The 12,781-nt window shown below is 37.2% G+C and overlaps 1 long non-coding RNA gene across 1 annotated transcript; it reads left to right on the top strand.

Moving 5' to 3' along the window:
* The first annotated feature begins 7,348 nt into the window (after positions 1-7,348).
* LOC131312829 (uncharacterized) lies at positions 7,349-8,089 on the top strand. Its single transcript, XR_009195991.1, has 2 exons — positions 7,349-7,445; positions 7,896-8,089. It is a non-coding gene; the product is annotated as an uncharacterized LOC131312829 (long non-coding RNA).
* The last annotated feature ends 4,692 nt before the right edge of the window (positions 8,090-12,781 follow it).

The following is a 12,781-nucleotide window of genomic DNA, read 5'->3' as shown; positions in this document are numbered from 1 at the left end:
GCGTGTAATATGAGTGGTTCTAAGTAGGAGTAATTATCCAACTTCTTCGGAGTACTATATGGCGTTGTCTACGTGGTATCCTTATAACCATTTACATAGAAGACAAATTATCTGGTCGAGACAATATGATTCAGTTTTGTTGGGTGGTTGTTAGACATAGAGTGACTTATATTGTGTCATAACGAATTTTTATTTGTGATGAATACAACATGCGTAATGTCACATGGTAGTCCGAGACTATCTAATAAGTTGCCTTTAAGAAATAGAGGAGACACAAAATCTACATAGAAGCAGTAAAAAAGCTATGAAAGCAATCAACACCAGACGGGCGGGCGCCCTTTTTGTCCTTGAATCGTGACTTTTAAAAATCTTCCCATGGGTCCACTAGATAGTAGTACAAAACAAGCGTCCTATGCACGGGTCGTTGCATGACTGAGGTTTTATAGGTAGTCCATGGATTGAGAATTATTTGCCCCTTGTAACCCGGAACTCCAATTTCCCCAAAAAATCTTCCCATGGGTCCACTAGATAGTACAAAACAAGGGTCCTATGCACGGGTTGTTGCATGACTGAGGTTTATAGGCCTACATTCCCACAAACTATCCTTATGAGATAGAGAGCGGGGGGGTGTGGGGGGGTGGGGGGTTAATTCTACATCTACTTGCCTTGTAAAATGTTTTGATTTAGATTTCCTCAAGTGCAACAAAATTTGTTTGTCATTTATTTGAATTTCTATTGCATGAGTGGTTCTAAGTAGGAGTAATGAGAGAGAGAACACATTACATCTACTTGCCTTGCAAAATGTTTTGATTAGATTTCCAAAAGTGCAACAAAATCTGTTTGTCATTTATTTGAATTTCCAATATTGCATGAGTGGTTCTAAGTAGGAGTAATTATTCAGCTTTGCCGGAGTTCCATGTAACGTCACCTATGTAGTACTTTTAACCATTTACGTGGCAACAAATTATCTGATAGAGACATTACGATTCAGTTTGTTGTGAGTAATTCCTTGTGCCTGCAAAACAAGCAAGTGCTCGCATCTCATGGTGATGCCGTTTTCTTTCTCTCTCTTTTTTCCCTTCCGATCATTGGAATCTCTTTAATTCGTTTTCAAATAACAGTTAATAAATGTCTTTTTTGCTTATACAAAAATTAAGTTATAAAGCTGAAGAAGTTGGGAAAAATAAATACAGAGTACTCCAAAATAGGATGCACGTCATTTCAGGAGAATAATGAATACCGAGAGCCATGTCTTTTTTTTTTGTTTTTTCGGTGGAAGAGTAAGAAATACGTTGATGATGAAATGATTTCATTGTCAAAGGCAACCCCGTCATCGGGAGAGTACTTTTGACGGAGTGATAGTTACTAATTGCTACATTTCTATGCACAATCTCTCCTGTCTATTTTAGCAATCAATAGTTGAGATATGTTATCAAAATTTGATTTTACTAGTTAAAATTGATTTTTAATCTGGACCATCCAAAACACTTTTGGACACCCGCGATTGGGTTTTGTAAAGTGTGTGTGGTGCAGTTGGTTAAAGCTTCTATGCAAAACTCAAGAGACTTGGGTTCAAAACCCAACAGGAGAAAAAAGTGGGATTTTTTGCCTTAGAAAAACACCACTTTTAACCTCGATTTTTCCAAATATTAAGATTATTTCTCTGTAAACAACCACGGTTTTATAATAAAATTGAGATGTTAAGTTGTTAACGGTCACGCTTTTGTTATTTTTAATCACAATTTTTACTTTTTTAGTCACTATTTTAATGAGTTTTAATCACGATTTTTATCCCGTGGTTAAATATATGGATTTTTAGTTACACCTTAAAAGACTATGGTTTTGAATGCGTGATTAAAAATAAAAGATCACACAAAATGATCGAGATCTTCATCTATTTTCGTAGTAGTGAAAAACTTATGCATGGAATCCTTCGTAAATAGGTTTTTCTGATCTATGAAACAAAATAAGAACAAGCTAGATAGTCAACACGATTCCCCTACGAAGAGTCTAGAGAAATGGAAGAATCTTTTTTCTCCAAATTTGGACTGAGGCCTTGAGAAGATCCAAATCAAAACTGACCCCATTAAGAATGGACCCCGGTGGCTGTAGCCCCTCAAAAGGGCTGGAAGCTGCGGCCCCATTAATACTTCGTCAATCTAAGGTTCTTAGCTTAATTTAAAGATTGTAAGTAATTAATCTAATTTTTTAATTTTTCATTTAAAAAATTTAAGATTTTGAATACTAAATGAATTGTTTTTTAAAAAAAGTTTGATGATTGTGCCTAATATCGCCTTGATTTGAACCGAGATATTGTAGAGCTAGTTGAGAAGATCATTTATTTAAAAAAATAAAGATGTTGATCACACATCGATAGGTATCAAAACAATTCATAATAAATAATTTTTGCATTTTAATACATATCGATGTCTGATCAACATTTTCCTTTTTTTGAATAAATGATCTTCTCAACAAGCGCTACAATGTATGTAATTCAGATCAATGCGATATTGAGCACATGGTTATGTAAATTTTTTTTTTTCCAAAACTCAATCAGTATTTAGGATCCTAAATTCTAAATGAAAAACTAGAAGATCATATCAATTACTTCCAATCATCTGATCGATTGAACTGATTTTTTACAAAGTCACTCAAATAATTATTTTTAAATTATTGAATGGTTTGAATTATATGTGTGAGACTCCAAAATGGGTAACCATCCGTATCATTAGAGAGTATCAAACGAGAAAGAGAGCTAGCAAAAAAGGAAGAAGAACTGCCCGATTTGGCCCATAAGAGGAAATTATTTGCGGCTGCAAATTCCAGCCTTTTTTAGGGCTAGCTTAGCTTAGTGCTTTCTCTTCCACTAATGAAAAACTTACAATATTTCATAATCCATCACTCATCCAAGCGCAATTTTCGGCCCGAGATCCTTTGTGCCAAAAAATGGTGTGCTCCTATGTCAAGTGCATTTTCAGTCGTTGATCACAGTAAAATTTTAAAACATAACAAAACTCATAATCTAACGGCCAAAATGCATTTTCGGGTGGCCTTTGGCTATGTAGCACTGATATGGACACGAGATACTACAATTCTAAAAAATGAAGATACGGACACGGCGAGGAACACGCCACGTGTATAAATAAATAAATATATATATTTATACATATATATATTTTCTTTTCTTTTCTTCCATATCCGTTGACGAAGACATGTCCTATATGAATATATGAGATTAACATGGTTCAAATAAATGCGGATCAAAAAAAAAAAAAACATGGTTCAAATAAATGTATAATTATAGTTTATCCCAAATATTTTTAATAATTTCATATTAACCCCTCAAAATTGAAATATATATTACATTTTGACTCCAGTTGTGTCCCTAGCGTGTCCCCTATCAAAAAATAATAAAAATTATTGGACACGCCATCCCCTATCAAAAAATAATAAAAATTATTGGACATGCCATGTGGCGTGTCCAATACATATTTGGGCATTTAGTAAATGCCTTTATTGATATCGGATGGAGCTGGTTTTTACGAGAATCCTAAACAAAATATTTTGAACAAAATGAAAGGCTCCGACCATCGTTATGGAATCCGAGATGGGTCCAAAATCGGTTTGTGCAAGTTTTTTATACACAACTTGTTGTACACATATACTTTCCGCCCCTTTAAAGCTTCGTTGTTCTGGGGCCTTGTAATGAACCAGCTTAATCAAATGATTGTAAGTAATATATTGATCTAATTTTCTAGTTTTTCATTCCAAATATAGGATCCTGAATATTATATGAAGTTTTTTAAAAACTTACATGAATGTGTCTAATATCGTCTTGGTCTTAATTACAGATATTGTAGAGTTAGTTGCTAAGAGCATTTATTGAAAAATAATATGTTGATCGGACATCGATATTAAAATGCAAAAATTATATCAAAATTATAAATTGTTCTGGTACATAACGATGTCCAATGAAGAGAATCTTTTTTATTGAATGCTCTTCTCAACAAGCGCTACAATATATGCGATTGAGATCAAGGGCAATATTAAGCACATAATTGTACAAAAAAAAAAAACAAAAACAAAACTCAGGCCTCGTTCCATTAAGGTTCTTATTTTGTAATTACTTATTTTTCGCATTATGAGACAGATCATTCTCTAATAATGCATCACATTTAATTCAAAAAATAAGTACTTGTTTTCCTCAGCGGAATGGGTGATCAGTATTTAGGAACCTAAATTCTAAATGAAAAACTAGAAGATTAGATCAATTACTTCTAATCATCTAATCAATTGAACTGCTCAACCATCCGTATCATACAATCGACCGACAAAGATAGCTAGGCAAAAAGAAGAGGAATTGCTCAATTTGGCCACAAAACGACGAAATTATTTGGGGCTGCAAATTCCTGGCCTTTTGAGGGGCTAGCTTTAGCTTAGTGCTTTCCCTTGCACTAACGAAAAACTTCCAATATTTCTTAATCCATCACTCTTTTTTTTTTCAACGGAAGAAGCAAATTCATTAATCAAGTCATACGGCATCTACAGATGAACTCCGAATACAGAACAGAACATACGACAAGTACAAATTTTCACCCAAATACAGAGAAACAGAGACACAATACAATAAAAGACTAAAAGACGAAACTAGTGTCTAGCGCCTATGCAAGAGCCAAACGCTCAATTCTTCACACTGTTAACATGGCCGGCTAAGGTGGAGCTAGTACCCAGACACCACCGTCTTAGAATGGCGGAACTCCGAATCAAAGATAACATTAAACCTGTGGAAATCAGTCACCCAATTTGGGAAAACCAGATCGAAACAAAACCACCCGGGAAGACCCACCGGGACAAAAATTGGACCCAACATCTGGACAGAAACCGACCTTAATATCCCGACAAAAACTGGACAAGAGTCCGGACAAAACAAAAACGAAACACAAAACCAAAATCCTAACCTGCCGAAACACTTAAAACAGCCACCGCACCACCATTGCCATAACCACCGCACCAACCACAAGAATCATGACAGCCCCTATTGCCGTCATGCTTTGTCCTAACACATCATATTCACTCACAGCATCGCCACCAACAACCCAGCAAAATCGCACCATCCACCCGAAACGGCAAAAGCGCTGTTAAGCAAGAGACCGGCTACCTCCAACAAAGTAGAACGGTGGTCCACAAGGGGATCCAGAAAGTCGGCAGGACGGGATACACCCAGTAGAGTATCCAGCGGGATCTTACCGGGCGCGGGGGAGAAGAAACGAGGAAGGATGAGGGAGAGGGAGAGGGAGAGGGAGAGGGGGGGGGGGGGGGGGTGGGGGGGGACAACAGCCCACGAAGGAGGGGGGGGCCGACAAGGGAAGGGAAGAAGAGAGAGAGAGGCGCCCGGGGGAGGAGGCGGCGCCTCCCCCGCCTCCCCCCCAAGCAAACAACGATGGCTAGGTTTTTTCAGCCTGAGATTCTATGTGCCGAAAAATAGTATGCCTCTGTGTCGAGTGCGTTTTCGGTCATTGGATCACCCAAAAATTAAAAAAAAAAACATAAAATTTTTGCACAATCTAACGGCACAAATGTACTCGGCATAGCGGCACACCATTTTTTGGTTGCACAGAGGATCTTGGGCCAAAATTTTTTACGTAAGCCAATAGCCAATCAAAATCCATAGCTGAGCTTTCTAAAATATAAATGACCAAAAAAAAAAAAAAGTAGTCCAAACTTTGGGGCGTCTAGTTTACGAGTAACAGAAATGATAGGATCCAATTCATGGACTATGCCGGGCCTCTACGAGTAATAATTCACGGGTGTTGGGGCATGTGACAGTGGTTGGCAGCCAGGGAAATTTTTTCCTAAGTTGATCCAGTGATGTAACGCCCCCAATTTTCGGGTACGTTAATAAGACATTTATTACAAAAACAAAGTGAGTCTGGCTCATTATTACATCATAAAGTCTTTACAAGGGTACTTTTATCCAATAAGGGAGGGAACTAGAGTTCTTAATTACTGATCCGCCTGCTCTTCCATCCTAGCAAGCTCCTCGGCTCCGAAAGCCTCCAATGTGTACAGCTCTCCCTATTCATCTATGAGGTCTGACACATTATTGCCGGCGTCGCCACCAATATAATATGTCAAGATCACCAAAATACAACACCGTGAGCTACAAAAGCTTAATAAAGTAACCCTTAACTTACAAACATTTAAACCATAAAGTCAACAATTTCCACGTAGTTCAAACATTATTGACAAACAATGATACATCCATTCATTATCCAAACTAACGTTGGTGTTCATGATTTTCTGAGTTTCTCCTACGCCACTCCTCGTAGACCGTGTGTGAGACATAGTTCTTTAAAAAAAAAATGAGAAAAAAAATAAAATAAAAGGAAAAGTGAGTCTATTTTTTTTATGTGGACCCTTAATGTGATTTCCTAGAACTATTGGGTTTAAGTTGTAAAAAAATAAATAAATCTGTGTGCTGGTGTGCACGTGGAGCATAAATGGTGTGCTTGTGTGCATGTGTGGTATATATCCATCAAACAAAAAAAAAAAAAAAAAAGATCAGAAACAGAGAAGAAGAAGTAGCGGACGGAAGGGAGGGAAAAGAGAAGAAGGGAAAAAAAAAAAAAAGAAAGAAAGAAAGAAAAAGGAATTAGGTTTGTGGTAAGTACTCTTAATTGTCTTCTTGTCATGGGGATTTTGTGATTTGTTACGTTTTTTTTTCCCTCTCTCTGATTAACTCTAGGGTTTGAGTAGGACTAGAATAAAGGGAAACATTTATCCTTTTAAGAACTCAAACACAGGTGGTTAGGTGCAGGATTTGTGTGCTAAATACTGGAAATTATCTTCATAGCTGTTGTAAATGAATTTGTAAGTGTTGAATTTTATTGTAATCTGTTAGGATGTGAGCCGGAATGTCTAAAATAATTGCCCAAGTGTTGAACTGGGTTTGGAATTGCCGAAAATAAGGGAGATGCCGAATTTGACTGTACCAGATGTTGTGATTTTTGGAATTCCTGTGGCAATTTGTGGAATTTGGACTATGTAGTTATTCAGGAAAGGAAACTGGGCTTCATACTTGGAGCAGAGAACATGGGTTCTCTTGTGATTGCCAAAAGGAAATTTTATCTTATGTGGCAAGTGTACAAGAGTATATATTGCTATACTTTAGTTAGAGTTTGGCTAATTTGATGGCTTTTTGGATATGCGATTGACTTGTTTTCTTTTTCTGTTTTTTAATGTGCTGAATGTTATCTTAAGGTTAGTTGGAAGTAACATGATACTAGAGGAATGGTTGCAATCCTTTCATTTTTATGAGTATATCAATCATAATACTCACATGTGCTGATTTATGTGTAACGCTTCAGGTTCGGAGGCGGTGACGAGTACCGTGGCTCCACGTAGGGAGTGAGCTCGTGTTGGTACCTTTTTGACTGGACCTCGAGGTGGGTGTTCTTATTTTTAATAATGGAAGATGATACATAGTGTAAAGTTATGTTTTGTGTTGATAAGATATTGTTCGGCTTGAAGTTATTTGATATACAGCCTTAGTGGCGTTAAGAATATGGCCTTAGTGGCGTTGTGAGTATTATAGCCTTAGAAGCGTGAATGATATTGCCTTAGTGGCGTGACAAGTATTGCCTTAGTGGCGTGAATATTTTGCCTTAGTGGCATGATTATGAATATTGCCTTAATGGCGTTACTAGTACTATGTTGGTGTTGTTATAGCCATGGCCTCGAGCCTATAAATTTACCGGTGTATTAATGAAGTGGTTATACACAGGCTAAATATTGTGGTTCGGAATATTTTTTTTTATATAGCGCTTGTCAATATTGCTTCTTTTATTATGGATAAGAGCATTCACTGAGCACGTTGATAGCTCACACCCCCACAGTGTTTTCTTTTCAGGTGCGTGACGACACGCCGGTCCACTACAGAGTCTAGACAAGAGTTGTGTATATAGTGGTCTAGCTTTTTGACTCTTTTGATTATGTGCCTATTTTTGGAGCTTGTATATGTTGTAAATATATGTGGGCACGTCTTGTATGACAGTTATTTCCGTATATATGCAAGTTAAGTTTTTTTTTTATGAGCTGGACACCTAGCTGGTGCTTTTATTTACTGTTTGAGCAGGGCCAAGGCGTGGGTCCATCCCATTCGGAAAATAAATTTAGTGTGGTGTTTTCCGGGATGGGGTGTGACACCGTGTCACCATTTCATAACCATATCAATATTTACAAAATCGTTTTTAACACACCCAACCTCAGTTCCGCTGTTCTGGTCTCCCGAATATCCTCACAATGGTTCCACTGTCCCGAGTTCCCATTGGCACACTGTTGAAACCCGTGTTTTTTTTTTATCATTTGAAATGTTTATTAATTGGCTAATTAGGAGAATACGGTTTATTTGGTGGTTATTTGAATTAGGGATTGAAATGAGAAAATTAAAACTTGAGGGAGTGAGTGTGTGATTTAAAGATATGGGAGTATATATAGGGGGTGTATGTATTGTAGGAGATTAACTTTCTCATCTCTCTCTCTACCGTCCCTCTCTCTCTCATCCGAAACTTCTCCCTCTCCTCTCCTCTCACTCAAAACTCCTCCAAGACCTCAAGAACCTCAAGGATCAACCACCCTTCGGCCCTCCAATCGTGTTCTCAAGCTCAAAATTTCGTGGGTCAAGCTTGGAGGGAAGTTCTTGGTCAATTTCGGAGCTTTGGAAGTCTAGAAATTGCTTGGACTTCGATCAATCGCTTGGGTCTCGTTCAAATCACTTGAGGTAGGGATTTCTTACTCTCTCTATGTGTTTATGGGCTGATTATGTGCATTGATCGTGCTTGGTTCGTTGTTTGTTGTTGGAGTTTCGTTGTTGAAAAGTTGAAAATCTGCAGAAAAACTCCGTGGTATTGATACCCTCAAAAGGGGTATCGATACCCCACTCGCCTCTGAACCAGACTCTGGCCAGGTATTGATACCTCGATCAGGGGTATCAATACCTCTCTTCTGTTCCGGACAGATTTGGTTCATTTGTTTCTTCTCGTGCCCGTTTGAACTCCGAACACTTCAAACACCTTTTGAATAGCTTCAAATCACTTCCAAACTTGATTGTTCGTACCTTGAAAGGTTCATTGACCAATCGATCATTTTGGGCCCTCGTCGTAGCTTAGAAAGGTGTAGAATTAAATCGATCATTTTGGGCCCTCGTACATTATCTTAAGCATTTGGTTGATTAAAGTATATGTTGTGGTACGTCTTAATGATCGATATAGACTTGTTAAGCGTTGTTAAATGACGTGATGATTGGTGAATAGAGAAATGTACTATGAAGGCGTTATTGAGTACCGTAGGCCATAAAGTATATCATCGGGTACATCGTTCATCGATGGGGGTTTTTCTAGCGGTCCAGATGAGAATAGAGTAACTCGTATTCTCGTGCTTCGTTTTATTGACCTTCCTAGGTTCCTTTGGCACCTAATCTATAAGATTCTTGTTTAGAACCTAGCGGATGGTGTGTCGTAGAGTCATTTTTGGGTTCGGTACGTGACATAAGGCGTCGTGATAGATTTTGAGGGATAACGTGAACCTAAGGTATTTAATGATGTACAAAAGGACATGTTTGTGAGTTTATAATACATTGAATGATGATGAATGAAAGCATGTGACCTTGGGAAGTGTTGTCTTATTGTATTCGGATTGTTAATGCTTATGTGTTTATGTGAGTTGTGAATTTTGAATTGAGGGTCCTGCAACGCAAGGTGTGGTAATGCGGAGACCCTAGAGGGCCCGTTACGCAAGGTGTGGTAAGGCGGAAACCCGGGTAGAAAGAGAATTCACTGTCACGCATGGGGTGGTAACACAGTTGAATTTCTCACAAAATGAAGAATGTTGAAGTTGATGTCAGAAGTATACGTTGTTACTTGAACTGTTTGCTGCTTGAGATGATGACCGTTAAAGAAAAAGATAAACAACTAACTCTACTAAGGACTTGAAAAGAAAGGAACTTGTCTTTTTTTGAAAAAGGATTTTTATTAAAATCCTCCGGCTATTCTTGAGCGAATCAACGGTTTTCGATATTCGTGCGCAGAATCAACGGACTCCGGTTATTCAAACTCGAATCAACGGAGCTTGACCCGTAGAGGTCGAGAGTATTTCTCAAAATTATTTTGAAAATCAAAAAGGAATGTTTTCTTTTATGAAAAGAGGATTGATGGTAATGGTAAAGGATGGGAAAGTCAAGTGTAGCATTCATTTGAGAAGACTTGAATTGGTTTGAGAAATTGTCGTTGTCATTTTGATTGATGTGTGTTTAACGCTACCTTTAGATTGATGCATAAATGTCTAGGCATATCTATAAAACGTATTGAATTCCGTAGTCGTTGTTCGTCGGTTTATTGTGCCTTTTGTACTTTCGATCGTTCATTGAAAATCATTCACTCTTATTGCATGTTTCATCGCATTTACATATAGCTTGAGTACAAAAATTTCTACTGGGCTAGTGTAGCTCAACCTATCATTTTCAGGTATATTTCAAAGACATTGACGTGAAGTGCATGATGTGCATGCTTGATCTCATCTCTTTTGAAAGCCGCTGAGAAGTGATTTCATTGTCTTTTGTATGATCTCTTGGAAAGATGAAATTGTAAATTTATTTGAAATCTTTTAATTTCAGATATTATGTAACCTCTAAATTTTACTTTTTTAACTAGCTATGGAATTCGGGCCGTGGTGCCAATATTGTAAATGTTTAAACTTGGGAAACTTGGTTTGTAAATAATCTTTTGAAAATTCTCTTTTGGGTATAATATATATATTGTGCGAGGATCATTTATTGAAATGGATTATTTATTTATGTTAAAAATTGAGGGCGTGACTCACACTTTTGCATTGGCTCCTCTCCGCGGATAACCAAGCGACACACCCAACCTCGGTTCCGTCGTTCCGGTCTCCCGAGTATCCTCACAATGGTTCCGCTATCCCGGGTTCCCATTGGCACACAAAACACACACCACACAATGGGCTACCATGTCCAGCCACATTGCGGTTTCCAAAACATTTCACCCTTTTCAAAACACGTCTTTTCATTAACCACACTCTAGGTGTCATGTTTCTACTTTTTTGATTTTCGTGTCTCGTTTTCATGCATTGACTTCGCGGTAGGACTTTTCACATACGACATCATTCATTGAAGTCTTTAAACTAACAAGATCATCCAACTCAATATTATACCACAAGTAATGCAAGCAATTCATGTATGCATGCTCATAACCATTCTAAAGATCAAAATATGAATACTTCTAACAAGAGATAAGTTTCTATCTTTCAAAAATCCATCATTTCCTCTTTATGAAAAATTCAAAACAACACATGTTTATTGAAGTAAAGGTTTACTATTCAACACGTTCATACCACCACTAGCAAAACGAGTTTGTTAATCATCATGCATTCTAAACATTATAAGCAATAGATAACCTTATCTACTTAAATATATTTCATGTTATACTTTGAATTAAGGAGTAAAGACGTTCTACTTTCTAACATACGGTTCTATACGTAGAGTTAGGGGACAAGGGGTTCTACCTTACTTCTTGGCGGTAGGGCGGCTATGGAAAGTACGTCGGTCATCGGGCGGAGTAACTTCCTACGGAATGCTTACAGTAGCTTCGAAAGAGAAAGGTTCTCTCGAAACTAAGTCTTGACTACACTACTTATGCCCTTTTGGATCGAGGGGGTGGTCAAGTGGTGGTTTAGTGGCGGCCTAGGTTGGGTTTCTTGAAGAACTTTTAGAACAACTCAAGAACTAAGGAAGAACAATCAAGAACAAAGGAAGAACACAAACTTTTCTAGAGAAAGAAATTGCTAGGTGAAGGTGTGAGTTGAATGGTATGAGGGAGGTCCTATTTATTGCCAAAATTGGACTCCCTCTCTCTCCCTCAAGGCCGGCCCCCCCCTCTCTCTCTATATATCTTGGATTTTGTCATGCTTTGATTGAAAGATCAATGGTTGCTTGCACTTTTCTACCTAGTTCTAGGCTTGCATGGCTAGGTTTAGTACTTTGGATTGGATTATGGAAAGATTGGTGGATGAAAGGAGGATGATACAAGGTTTTATATTGGTAGATGTACAAATAAGGACAATGAGAGATAGATTTTGCTTGAAGAAATAAATAACCATGGATTGTATTCAAGTCATGTACAATGTAAGAAGATCAAGACAAGGTACACACCAAATCTCCCTCTCTTCCTCTTTTTCTCTCTCCCTCTCTCTCTCTCTCTCAGCAATTTCTCTCCCCCTCTCTCTCTAGTACTAGTACCTTGGAGGTATATATATATATATATATATATATATATATATATATATATATATATATATATATGATCAAGTATATATATAAATAAGTACATAAGGTACCATATAATCTAATAGTTTTCCTATTAAACTTATTCAAATAACACATGTGTACTTTGTAATATTTTAAGTATACAAATAAATATATAAGTCCAAGTACATATATATGCATAAATATATATATAAAAGTGTGTACCATGCAATTTAGGTAGATTTTTAAATCCAATAAAAGAAATTATAAGATCAAAATTCCCTATTAAAAGAACCTATTAGGCACATGCTCCATTAAAATATTAGATTATGTACTTAGGATATCTTAGGGTACTATATTATAAGGTACACACACACACACACACACACACACACACACACACATATATGTATATATAAGGATATCATCACATGGGAAATCTAGAAAAATGATTTATTTAATAAA

The sequence above is a fragment of the Rhododendron vialii genome, chromosome 13a (genome assembly GCF_030253575.1).
Source record: "Rhododendron vialii isolate Sample 1 chromosome 13a, ASM3025357v1".
Taxonomy (NCBI): Eukaryota; Viridiplantae; Streptophyta; class Magnoliopsida; order Ericales; family Ericaceae; genus Rhododendron; species Rhododendron vialii.
This window is presented reverse-complemented; position numbering and strand designations above follow the sequence as displayed.